The 12280-nt window shown below is 44.2% G+C and overlaps 1 long non-coding RNA gene across 1 annotated transcript; it reads right to left on the bottom strand.

Moving 5' to 3' along the window:
* Positions 1–778: 778 nt before the first annotated feature.
* Positions 779–12063, bottom strand: LOC108434226. Its single transcript, XR_001858349.2, has 3 exons — positions 11920–12063; positions 4297–4427; positions 779–1100 (listed from the first exon to the last, which is right to left on the bottom strand). It is a non-coding gene; the product is annotated as an uncharacterized LOC108434226 (long non-coding RNA).
* Between the last annotated feature and the right edge of the window lie 217 nt (positions 12064–12280).

Here is a 12280-nt window from a genome sequence, read left to right on the forward strand (position 1 = left end):
CCAAACCTACACCTACTCCTAAATCTAACCCTAACCTCAAGGCCAAACCTACACCTACTCCTAAATCTAACCCTAACCTCAAGGCCAAACCTACACCTACTCCTAAACCTAACCCTAACCTCAAGGCCAAACCTACACCTACTCCTAAACCTAACCCTAACCTCAAGGCCAAACCTACACCTACTCCTAAACCTAACCCTAACCTCAAGGCCAAACCTACACCTACTCCTAAACCTAACCCTAACCTCAAGGCCAAACCTACACCTACTCCTAAATCTAACCCTAACCTTAAGGCCAAACCTACACCTGCTCCTAAATCTAACCCTAACCTCAAGGCCAAACCTACACCTACTCCTAAACCTAACCCTAACCTCAAGGCCAAACCTACACCTACTCCTAAATCTAACCCTAACCTTAAGGCCAAACCTACACCTACCCCTAAATCTAACCCTAACCTCAAGGCCATGTTGTTGATGATCCACTATCACCATTAAGTTTGTTAATGGTTTAAGAATCTGTAGATCATCTTTAGGGGACCATCCAAATAAAGTTTGACTCACTTTTTTCATTTTCATTTTTAAATTTAATGATTCCTCTCTTTTAAAATCTGGTGTTTTCAGTCATCAGATCGCAGGTTCAATCCCTGGTGATGCTCCAGCCGTCTGTAGCCAGGAGTCCAAGAGAGGAGAATTGGCCTTGGTCTCTCTGGGTGGGTGGGTAGGATGCCCCCCCCCCCCTCTCCCCCCCTCTCCCCCCATCACTCAACACGATGCTAGTCAGCACTGACATAACAGGTCTGGTGGTCAGCGGTTTGTAGATGTAGAGGCGCTTCACAGGAGGAAGCCTGTGCTGCCTTCACCCTCCTAGAGCTGGTGGTCGTGTGTGACTGGGGGAGCCCTAACTAGGTGGAAGTGGAAACGACTAAATTATAACAATATAATTTTTGAACAGAGGAGGATGGGCTCCACCTTTGAGTCTCGGTTCCTCTCAAGGTTTCTTCCTCTTGCTCTTAGTGAGTTTTCCCTTGCCGCTGCCACCACTGGCGATGCTCGTGGGAGCTCGGACCTGGATTTTTCTGTACAGCTTCTTTGCGATAACACCTGTTGTAAAAAGAGCTACGTAAATAAAGCTTGACTTGACTTCGCCCAATTGGAAATATCTTTGTATTTCATCATTTGTAAAGCTCTTTGAATGACCGCAGTGTATGTAAATAAAACCGCTCGACCTAAAAGTCACCACAATTTTCCGTTCACAACGTAAATTCTGGTCAATCTGATCAGATAATTGCGTTTCCAGTTTTTGAAATGATTGGAAACAGAGTAGTGTTGCTGTATTAAAGCTTAAAAAAAATTCACCAGTATTTCTTGATTACTGTCAACTCCTTCACTCTATAATGAATTGAGCGAGTTCTAATACTGTTCTAGGAAGCAAATGCCAACATTTGTCATACCATCATTTCAGCAGTGGCCTTGGAAATGCTACTGGCTCCTATTCAGTACTGGCTTTTCTGTACAAAAGATTTTGCCCACAGAATCCCAGCAATGGTCTTTTCATATTTCCACACATTTTTCCTGAACAATACAGCACAGCTGCAGGTCTACTGGGCAGTAAACTGCACTAAGGTTGTTCAACACATTGAGTTTTAATGCTGGCTATACTGAAATGCCAGAGGTACATGAAATGCAACCAGTTTAACCAACCGGGGAATTTTCATTGTGTTCCAGCCAACTTTGGACGTTGAGATGATTGATGTTGTTCAACAAACATGAAACAATTTCACTCAAAAACATCAGAGGCCAACTTTGGAAGACATACAAAATTAATAAGATACAATTTTCTACTTAGGCAAACAACATCAGTCTCCACCGGTCAGGCATAACATTCTGACCACCTCCTCGTTTCTACGCTCACTGTCCACTTTATCAGCTCCACTTACTGTAGAGCTGCACTCTGTAGTTCTACAGTTACAGACTGTAGTCCATCTGTTTCTCTGATACTCTGTTACCCTGTTCTTCAGTGGTCAGGACCCCCATGGACCCTCTCAGAGCAGGTACTGTTTGGGTGGTGGGTCATTCTCAGCACTGCAGTAACACTGATGTGGTGGTGGTGTGTTAGTGTGTGTTGTGCTGGTCTGAGTGGATCAGACAGCAGTGCTGCTGGAGTTTTTTTAAACACCTCAGTGTCGCTGCTGGACTGAGAATAGTCCACCAAACAGGAATGTCCAGCTAACAGCGTCCTATGACCACTGATGAAGGACCAGAGGATGACCAACACAAACTGTGCAGCAGCAGATGAGCTGTCGTCTCTGACTTTACATCTACAAGGTGGACCGACGAGGTAGGAGTGTCTAATGGAGTGGACAGTGAGTGGACACAGTGTTTAAATCTCCAGCAGCACTGCTGTACCTGCTCTGTGAGGGTCCATAGGGGCCCTGACCACTGAAGAACAGGGTAACAGAGTATCAGAGAAACAGATGGACTACAGTCTGTAACTGTAGAACTACAGAGTGCAGCTATACAGTAAGTGGAGCTGATAAGATGGACAGTGAGCGTAGAAACGAGGAGGTGGTCAGAGTGTTAGGCCAGATCGGTGTATCTGAATCATACATCCAGTCCCGATTCGCTTCCGTCACCCATTCATTAGCTCACGTAGTGCTACAGATTCGTTAGAAACCAATGGCTCATTTTCGAATGAAACAGATTGACGTTGTTTGCATCCGTCTTCATCTTTGATCATCTTTCAACTTGAAGACACTTAAGCGTTCGAGCTTTTCCATATCAGACGCTTCTGTTTAACAAACACAGAGAAACACTGAAGAGGTGGGTGCTGGTAGTAGTTGGCAGTTCTTGCTGACCTGATTCAGACCTGTGGTTTCTCTTACCATCAATGGAGCTGTGATAGCTGGTTATGAATCAGTGTGAAAGCACATCAACAAGCCAGCTCTTTATAGGACACCATCAGCTAAGACAGTGAATTACCAAAGGCGTCAGGCCACAAATAAAACTACCAAGTTCGTATATCGCTGCTGTCGGAAGAAAACCTTGTATCTCCATTTTTGACATTTTTCAGTTTTTAATATAATTTGAAAATGCCTTTTGGTCTTTACATTGTGTGTAAATTTCATGATGAATGGACCAAAGGAAATGGCCCAAAATTGCTTGGAAAGACGTCTGGTTCCATTGACTTCCATTAAAAGTAAAGTAGGTTTTTCCCTTCTCCTGTAAAGTGACCGTTTTGGAGATACGAGGTTTTCTCCCGACAACAGCAATATGTGCCCTATTCAGTATGAAGTGCACTATTTGGGGGTTGTCCCCATTTTGTAGTGGTGTCTGAAAACAACAGTTACATTTAGGGCATCATGTCTTCATAGAGGGGGGATGCAACAATTACTTATCATCACCCACCCCTAATTCTTCAGTGACATGAAGCTGAAGTCTCGTATTCGTCTCCTTCAAACTTTTAGCTGCACGAACGGCCCAAGAACAAGCATTAAAATCACTGTTGTGTGCTAATGTCTTGGTAGCTAACTAGATAAATTTCCCGTTCCACCTTAAATAGTCCAGCATTTCTGACGCCTCAAGCGTCAGAATGTAACTGCTGCTCCATTTAAGGTGGCACGGAAAAATTTGAACATGAATCTGGTGAATATCTGACTTCAGCTTCACATCACTGAAGAATTAGGGGGGGTGATAATAAATAATTGCCCCCCTCTTTGAAGGCGTATGATCCCTAAATGTAACTAAAGCCCAGCAGTGAGGAGCTGAACTTTCCCCTCTTCTGCTGTCCCTGCAGACGGGCAGGGTCGCATACAGAGCGGCGCTAGTAGCTGTTAATGAAGTGATGCTCTTTATCTGAGGGTCTCATTTCAGAGGGAAGATCAACCACTGCCCCTTATCACTCAGTTCTAAGGGGCAACACTAGAAAACAAGGGGTAGGGGTGAGAATAAGAAACAGGACTGGGCCTGAGTGCAGCGATTTGTGCCCTCCTCAAAATGCATTGAGGTGCTCTACAGTACTGTGGGACTCTGTGTCCTACAACAAACAGTATACATTACAGATGCTGCAGTTTATCCTCCCAGACAGACAGCATGCTGATCTTCAGTAAAACTTCCCTTTATCTACTGTGACATATGGCCATGTCAAACTGAAAGCAGGCTACAGTAATGGGGAGCGCTGTACGTGTGAGAATACAGAGCTGAAAACGCGATTATGTCTTGCAAATGATGTGTGTAACCTAGAAAACAAAAGAGACTCATGCTGTCATCAGGTACATTTTGTTTGCTCGCCCACACACACCTCTTTTTATCCCCTCCGCTCTCTCACTCATCCTCAGTGTCATTCATCTTCTCGTCTGAGTCACTGATCACGCACCCGTGAAAAGCTCATGTTGCTTTTGTCGTCCATCAAGCCTCAGATTGGCTCTTTACCTGGATGAAAACAACAACAACAAAAGATTTCAGTATTTACAAAGATCACAGTACAACAGGCTCTCTCTCTCTCTCTCTCTCTCTCTACCCCTCTCTCTCTCTCTCTCTCTCTACCTGTCTCTCTCTACCCCTCTCTCTCTCTCTCTCTACCTGTCTCTCTCTACCCCTCTCTCTCTCTCTCTCTACCTGTCTCTCTCTGTCTCTCTCTACCCCTCTCTCTCTCTCTCTCTCTCTCTCTACCCCTCTCTCTCTCTGTCTCTCTCTACCCCTCTCTCTCTCTCTCTCTCTACCTGTCTCTCTCTACCCCTCTCTCTCTCTCTCTCTCTCTCTCTCTACCTGTCTCTCTCTGTCTCTCTCTACCCCTCTCTCTCTCTCTCTCTCTCTCTCTCTCTACCTGTCTCTCTCTCTCTCTCTACCTGTCTCTCTCCACCCCTCTCTCTCTCTCTCTACCTGTCTCTCTCCACCCCTCTCTCTCTCTCTCTCTCTACCTGTCTCTCTCCACCCCTCTCTCTCTCTACCTGTCTCTCTCTCTCTCTCACTCTCTCACTCTCTCGAATATGCATGTATACAGTACGGTGCAAAAGTCAACAATATATTTTTTATTTAATTTCCAGTCAAAACAGGCATTAAGCACGAGTTTATTTGAAACAAGGTACAGATTTAAGACAGAAGCATAAAAAAAGAGGAGTTTTCTGATATTTTGGGAATCAAATAAATAACACTGCTAAAAGCTACAGAGAAAATCTGACTCCTAACAACCACCTGGAAGACCTGGTCAACCCCAAAACTGCCCCCATCAGATAAACAGTACTGAAAGCTTTGAGAGAGAGAGGAGAACATCAAACTGCTTCAGATCTGAAAACATCCACAGGTGCTTCTGTCCATCCTTCCACTGTGAGAAGACCACTCAGCGCTGTGGGTCTGAAAGGACGTGTCGCTGATCAAGAAGAACCTCACTGAGAAAAGGAGACGGACACACCAAACAAAGAAGCTGAACGATGGACTGACCGCCCCAGAGTCCAGACCTCAGCACCACTGAATGGGTTTGATTACTTCAGAAAATCATCAACCAGCTTCTCAGACTGAGCTTTGGAGGCGTGTCTGCAGGTTCTTAGAGGAGCTGAAAGTGAGGCTCCTGAGAAGAACGGAGGCTGGAATGAAGGTGAAGAGAGACTCACTGAACACTGAGAAACCTGATATTTAGTTGTTGATGTTTCTGTGTAATTTTCTCTTAAGTATAATAATAATTCCTGTTTTTTAGTTTCCTGATGTGGAGAAACGAAGTTGTTGTACTGGCTGTTTTGATGGTCTCTGACTTCCGCACATGACTGTACACTCCAACCGACGCACATCATAACTCAGTATTTTAATTTGTTTTTACACTGTTATGAAACACTAGCTGCTGTTTACATTGTCTGAAATTTCTCATTTTGTGGTGAGCGAAGGACCAGAAAGACAAAACAGTATGAAAAGAAGATACACAGGCTTCATATCGCCTTTTTCAAACGTACTTAAAATGACACTATATCTCATTACTAAAATACTTTAACAATATAGTATAAAAGGAAAATTAGAAGCTAATTTAAGGTACAATATAAACAAGCATGCAGAGTAACAACGCACACCAACCCTGTTCTTCAGTGGTCAGGACCCCCATGGACCCTCACAGAGCAGGTACTGTTTGGATGGTGGATCATTCTCAGCACTGCAGTAACACTGACGTGGTGGTGGTGTGTTAGTGTGTGTTCCACCCAAACAGTACCTGCTCTGTGAGGGTCCATGGGGTCCTGACCACTGAAGAACAGGGTAACAGAGTATCAGAGAAACAGATGGACTACAGTCTGTAACTGTAGAACTACAGAGTGAAGCTATATCGTACAACCCAATTCCAGTGAAGTTGGGTCGTTGTGTAAAACATAAATAAAAACAGAATACGATGCAACACATTCCAAAGAAGTTGGGACAGGGGCGTGTTTACCACTGTGTTACATCACCCCGGACTGCTGAGTGACTGAAGCTGTACATCAAGCAAGAATGGGAAAGAATTCCACCTACAAAGCTTCAACAATCAGTGTCCTCAGTTCCCAAACGCTTAAAAGGAAAGGTGATGTAACACAGTGGGAAACACGCCCCTGTCCCAACTTCTCTGGAACGTGTTGCAGGCATCAAATTCAAAATGAGTGAATATTTGCAAAAAACAATAAAGTTTATCCGTTTGAACATTAAATATCTCGTCTTTGTAGTGGATTCAACTGAATATCGGTTGAAAAGGATTTGCAAACCATCGTATTCTGTTTTTATGTTTTACACAACGTCCCAACTTCACTGGAATTGGGGTTGTAAGTGGAGCTGATAAAATGGACAGTGAGTGTAGAAACAAGGAGGTGGTCAGAATGTTATGCCTGACCGGTGTATATTTGTATGTAATTGGATGAGTGGTTTGGGGGGTGGGTGTAAGTTCCTGGCAGGCCAAGTCAAACATCCTCATAATCCTGCCTTGAGCAGCCAAAGTGGCCAAAATGACCTGCAATGAAATCTTACATTAACATACCGTAACGTCAACATGCCTGTGCTTCTCCTTCAGAGTTACCATTTCAGATATGAGGTTTTGTTTAAAAACATAATGAAATGCAGACCCGTCTACACTGTCTCTGTTTCTGTCTCTCTTACTTGTTGGACAGTCCCAGGTTTATTACATACTAAGGCTTGTTATTCAGTAACTACAGGGACTTGAATGCAAACTGGCTGAGCTTTTCTTAGATTACAGAAGTGTGTGATGAAGCTTTGGGCCTGCCAGCACGGTTCACAGCAGCATTCCTCAGATTTTTCAACATTTTGGCATAAATAAAATGGTTAAAACGTAAACGTAAGTCGTTCAGAGTGGTTTGCCGAGAAACGCCCCGTTCTAGAGAAACTTAAAGGGTCACAGTTGTTCACAGTGGTGGTGATAGGAACCAGACGTCCACCTCTAAAAGATCCCTCACAGAAAGCTCCTACATGAAATGACTGAATGTGTTGCCTGATATCTGAGACCTTTGTTTGAAGATAAGATTTTGTCATAAAACATTTGTAAAACACATTTATGGTGCAGATGAACATGCAGGGCATTCTAAGGCAAATTAGTCCCCCCAAAAAATGCATTTTGTTCAGATTTACCACTATTCGTCTTTCCTTATAAACACTCAGAAGGCTCGTGGAGGTTCTCTGGTGGTTCTGGATGGTAAATAAAACGTCTATATCTGTGTTGTAGTCATGGTGACCCCTGGTTCCCATCACCACCACTGTGAAGACATCCGAACCGCTTCACACGAAAACACTCCGAATCACTCGGTTTACAGCTCAACTGCTGAATTATGCACGTTTTTTGAAAAATCACTGCAATTCCCCTTTAAAGATGGTGAGACTGCGAGGCCATTGCCTGACGCACAGTATCAAATCAGCAACTGTGTTTGTATTGAAAACATATCTCCAATCTTTGCACTCATTATTTTCCTCGTCGTATGCTATCTCTCTTACCATCACCTGTTACCAGTACAAACACACTCAGTGACCCATTTGCATCACCGTCAGCATCAACTTCCCGGCCTTACGGCACATATCAACATAAACATCGTATGAACTACGGCACAAACACGGTTCTTTACCCAGACATGAGAACAGCCGGTGAGAACAGGCACACGTCCTGAATAATAGGTCACTCTGTACGAATGTCTTCACACCACCTGAATGATCTGAGTGGAAGTAACTTACAAGATAGAATATGATAATATAGTAACACAGAAGGAGGCACTTCTATCATCTTTCCATAAAATACAGGATAAATACAAAAAAAACGTTTGCTAAATTTCCTTCGGGATCAATAAAGTAAGTGTCTGTCTGTCTGTCTGTCTGTCTGTCTGTCTGTCTGTCTTTCTGTCTGTCTGTCTGTCTGTCTGTCTGTCTGTCTGTCTGTCTGTCTGTCTGTCTGTCTGTCTACAGGTAATTTAGGCAAGATTTGAGCCATCAATTGCAAAGGGAACCACTGCTTTCTCAACTTAAAGCCAAAAAATTGTAGTCGCGGCGACTTGATTGGCGTCTGAACTTTGCATCTTTAGTTTTGCACAGAGCCAAAGATTATGTGACCCTTATGAGCCCCAAAACGGGGAAATTTCACCTCCACATTTAACCCATCTGTGAAGTGAAACACCACATACACACTAGGGGGCAGTGAGCACACTTGCCCAGAGCAGTGGGCAGCCCTATCCACAGCACCCAGGCAGCAGTTGGGGGTTAGGTGTCTTGCTCAAGGACACCTCAGTCACATATTTCCGGCTCTGTGGCTCAAACCGGCGACCTTCTGGTCATAGGGCCGGTTCCCTAACCTCCAGCCCTTTATAGATCACTCGGCGACCACCTTGCAAACACCACTGGGCAGATTTTTCCAGCCATATAAGATGTGCCTCCCCTCTTTGAAATAGGAGAGCTCAAAATACATGAAACTGAAGGTCAAATTACAGTTTGCACAAAAAACAGGATTTACCTTGTTTCAGCTACTGCGCTTGCGCAGCTCTCCACAACGACGGGGGGCTATCCCCGTTAGCCACAACATCGTCAACTTTTCTCTGCTCACAGCATAATCAGCAAGCTGATTGGCCCTTTTTCTTGGAGGGCGGGACTCTCTCCACAAACAGCTGCCAGTGTTACCAGTGCTCCCATTCACATTTCAACCGGTGACCGTCTCCTCCTTTATAACCTCTTTCACTGGAGCTACAAGGCAACTTCTTCATCATCAAGGTCCAAACAGTGTAAACGTTCCCTCAAAGGTTCTACAGTGGTTCTAAGGTCTGATTGTGGAGCTTAAATCAGTTCCTCCTGGTGAAAAGTTGGTATTTGTTCCTTTTCATAACCGAATGTTTTAAAACAGAGCAGTAGAGTAAAAGCCTGGAGGCGAGGCGAGGCGGGGTGTGTGGAGTCAGTCCAGCTTAGAACACATCATTTCAGTGGATTATGGTTCAGTTATGTTCCCTGACTGAAGGTGCTGAGATGGAGCCTTGAGGGGACCACCCCAGAGACAAGAGGGGAACTGCCCCAGTGACAGTCTAGGCCCTAGACTCTAGGGCCTTTATTTCTGAGACTCTCATTGTTAAGTAATGTAAAACAGTTCCTGGCACTGTGTGGCATTCTGTCATCTGTAAAAATGAGCAAAAGTACCCCACACAGCTAAAAAGCAGCAGTACCCGTCATCTTTAAGTCCGAATTCTGCCATACTTCTGTCCATTTTTATAGAATAAGAAACGACATGAGCAAGTTTATCTGAGATTGCTTGTAAGCCATGACAGCTTCATCATGACCACACATGGGGTAAAGATAAGTGTAGCTTAATCTCCACAACTCCTCGAGACCACCGGTGGGTCCACACCGCACTCGGTCATGTTCTTCATAACGTTCATATTCCATAAGCTCCATTCAGAAGCTGGGCGTCGTGTGAGGCTGTAGCTCTTCTCTCCAGTCTAATAGACGGTGACGTCATTTTAAACCCTTATAATAAAAGAAGCTGAACTCAGTTTGTTTTTCTACTGAAAGTCGACCCGTTTTTCCCCAAATCTGGGCTCTAAACTATAAACAGACGGCGTCTCTTCAGTGATCTGCTCTGGAAACATCACTTTTAGAAAACAACACAAAGAGCGGCGCAGATTTTTGGCTTTCAGCAGTGAATTGTAAGCGTATAGTGACATGTGGAGATCAGAAAACACACGTTCTGTTCATTTGTTCTGTTCATTACGTTGCCTTACGATTTGGTCATGTAAATTCAGCTGGACAAACCAAAACATACCCTGGAGAATAAGAGGTTAAATCAGATTTTTTGGGCTTTAAAATCTCCAAGCAGCCCAGGAGGAGGTCCCATATCTTGCTGTATGAGTGAGTAAGTCTGTGTGCAACACTGAGCTGCTCCACTACGGCGGTTTGTCAAGGCTCGTTGGCAGCATCTGTTGTGTATATACAGAGACTGTATGCATATTAGGCAATGCAAAAGGATCCCAACGATAAAAACATTGGCTGCTCGCAGAGAAATGAGGTACTCTTCCGTGTGTGTGTGTGTGTGTGTGAACTCATGACCAACCTGATGTGCAGGTATTAAGGTCGTCCAGGTATCGAGGCTCATTTGTCCATACCATAACAACCAGACGTGGTGCCTGCTGACGCATGATAGACGAGATAAACTCATGTGACTCTGGAAAATTTGTTATGGCAACACCTAAATCCTACTAACTGCCACTGGGCGTTTTTCCCACTGTGTTTTTAACTGAGAGTTTACTTACTGGCGTTAATGATGTTTTCAGAATCACTTGACTTGTATCAGAGGAATTCTATGCACTCTGCGTTTCCGGAATACACCAATCAGGCCTAACACTCTGACCACCTCCTTGTTTCTACGCTCACTGTCCACTTCATCAGCTCCACTTACTGTAGAGCTGCACTCTGTAGTTCTACAGTTACAGACTGTAGTCCATCTGTTTCTCTGATACTCTGTTACCCTGTTCTTCAGTGGTCAGGACCCCCATGGACCCTCACAGAGCAGGTACTGTTTGGGTGGTGGATCATTCTCAGCACTGCAGTAACACTGACGTCTTGGTGGTGGTGTGTTAGTGTGTGTTGCGCTGGTCTGAGTTGATCAGACACAGCAGTGCTGCTGGAGTTTTTAAACACCTCAGTGTCACTGCTGGACTGAGAATAGTCCACCAACCAAAAATATCCAGCCAGCAGCGTCCTGTGGGCAGCATCCTGTGACCACTGATGAAGGACTAGAGGATGACCAACACAAACTGTGCAGCAGCAGATGAGCTGTCGTCTCTGACTTTACATCTACAAGGTGGACCAATAAGGTAGGAGTGTCTAACAGAGTGGACAGTGAGTGGACACAGTGTTTAAAAACTCCAGCAGCACTGATGTGTCTGATCCACTCAGTCCAGCGCAACGCACACTAACACACCACCACCACGTCACAGTATGTTTTTTTTCTTCTCCTGTAAAGTCACCGTTTTGGAGATGCGAGGTTTCTGACCACCGTGGTTTACAAGTGTATCATTATACTACAGCTATTGGGAAGTGGAGCATATAATCAGTATTATATAGCTAAGCCAGAGTAACACTAATGCCAGTTATCTTTAAATAGAGCTGAAATATGAGACGCATTTCTACCGAAATCACAATTTGAGAGAGTGTGAATTTCATAGTGTTTATTATATATGTGATCAACAATGTTGTCTTCATTTTTTAATTGAAAAAATAAATAAATAAACTAATAAAACAGAGAGCTTGTAAGCTGCATGTAGGTGAGTTAGACCAGCCGGAAGCAACAAAGCACCATGTTCTTCATATGTGGCACCACAACCATCCCAACTACCTGTAGTCAGGCTTCACGCCAAAACGAGTTGTGGATGTTCTGCTCTTCTTCTGAGCAGCAGCAGTTTTACACTCTTCTGTTGGTAGAACCACAAACTCATCAGCTCACCTGAAACCAGGAGCCGGCGGCTGGACGGTGTGGGATTTCATCCTGTTGTAGTGTGTGGAAGTTCCTCAGACAAGCTGTAGATCTGCTCCGTATCTCAGCTTTGCTGAATAACTCAGAAACACAGAGAGGAACAGACTCTCAGACTCAGGCCTCACTGCTCACACTGTTCACCTCAGCACACAGCCCTGCGTATCAAAATAAGAGTCCTCACAACGAAAGGCTCAATAACTGATACTGAATAATTAGACTGAACTAACTCAGGCGACTCTGTTCTAGTACTCAATTCTACAATTAGTACAACTTTTTTCTCTAAATTTTACAACTTTGCTCTTTGAATATTGTTCCTTCTTTCTCAAAATAC

Source organism: Pygocentrus nattereri, chromosome 24 (genome assembly GCF_015220715.1).
Source record: "Pygocentrus nattereri isolate fPygNat1 chromosome 24, fPygNat1.pri, whole genome shotgun sequence".
Taxonomy (NCBI): Eukaryota; Metazoa; Chordata; class Actinopteri; order Characiformes; family Serrasalmidae; genus Pygocentrus; species Pygocentrus nattereri.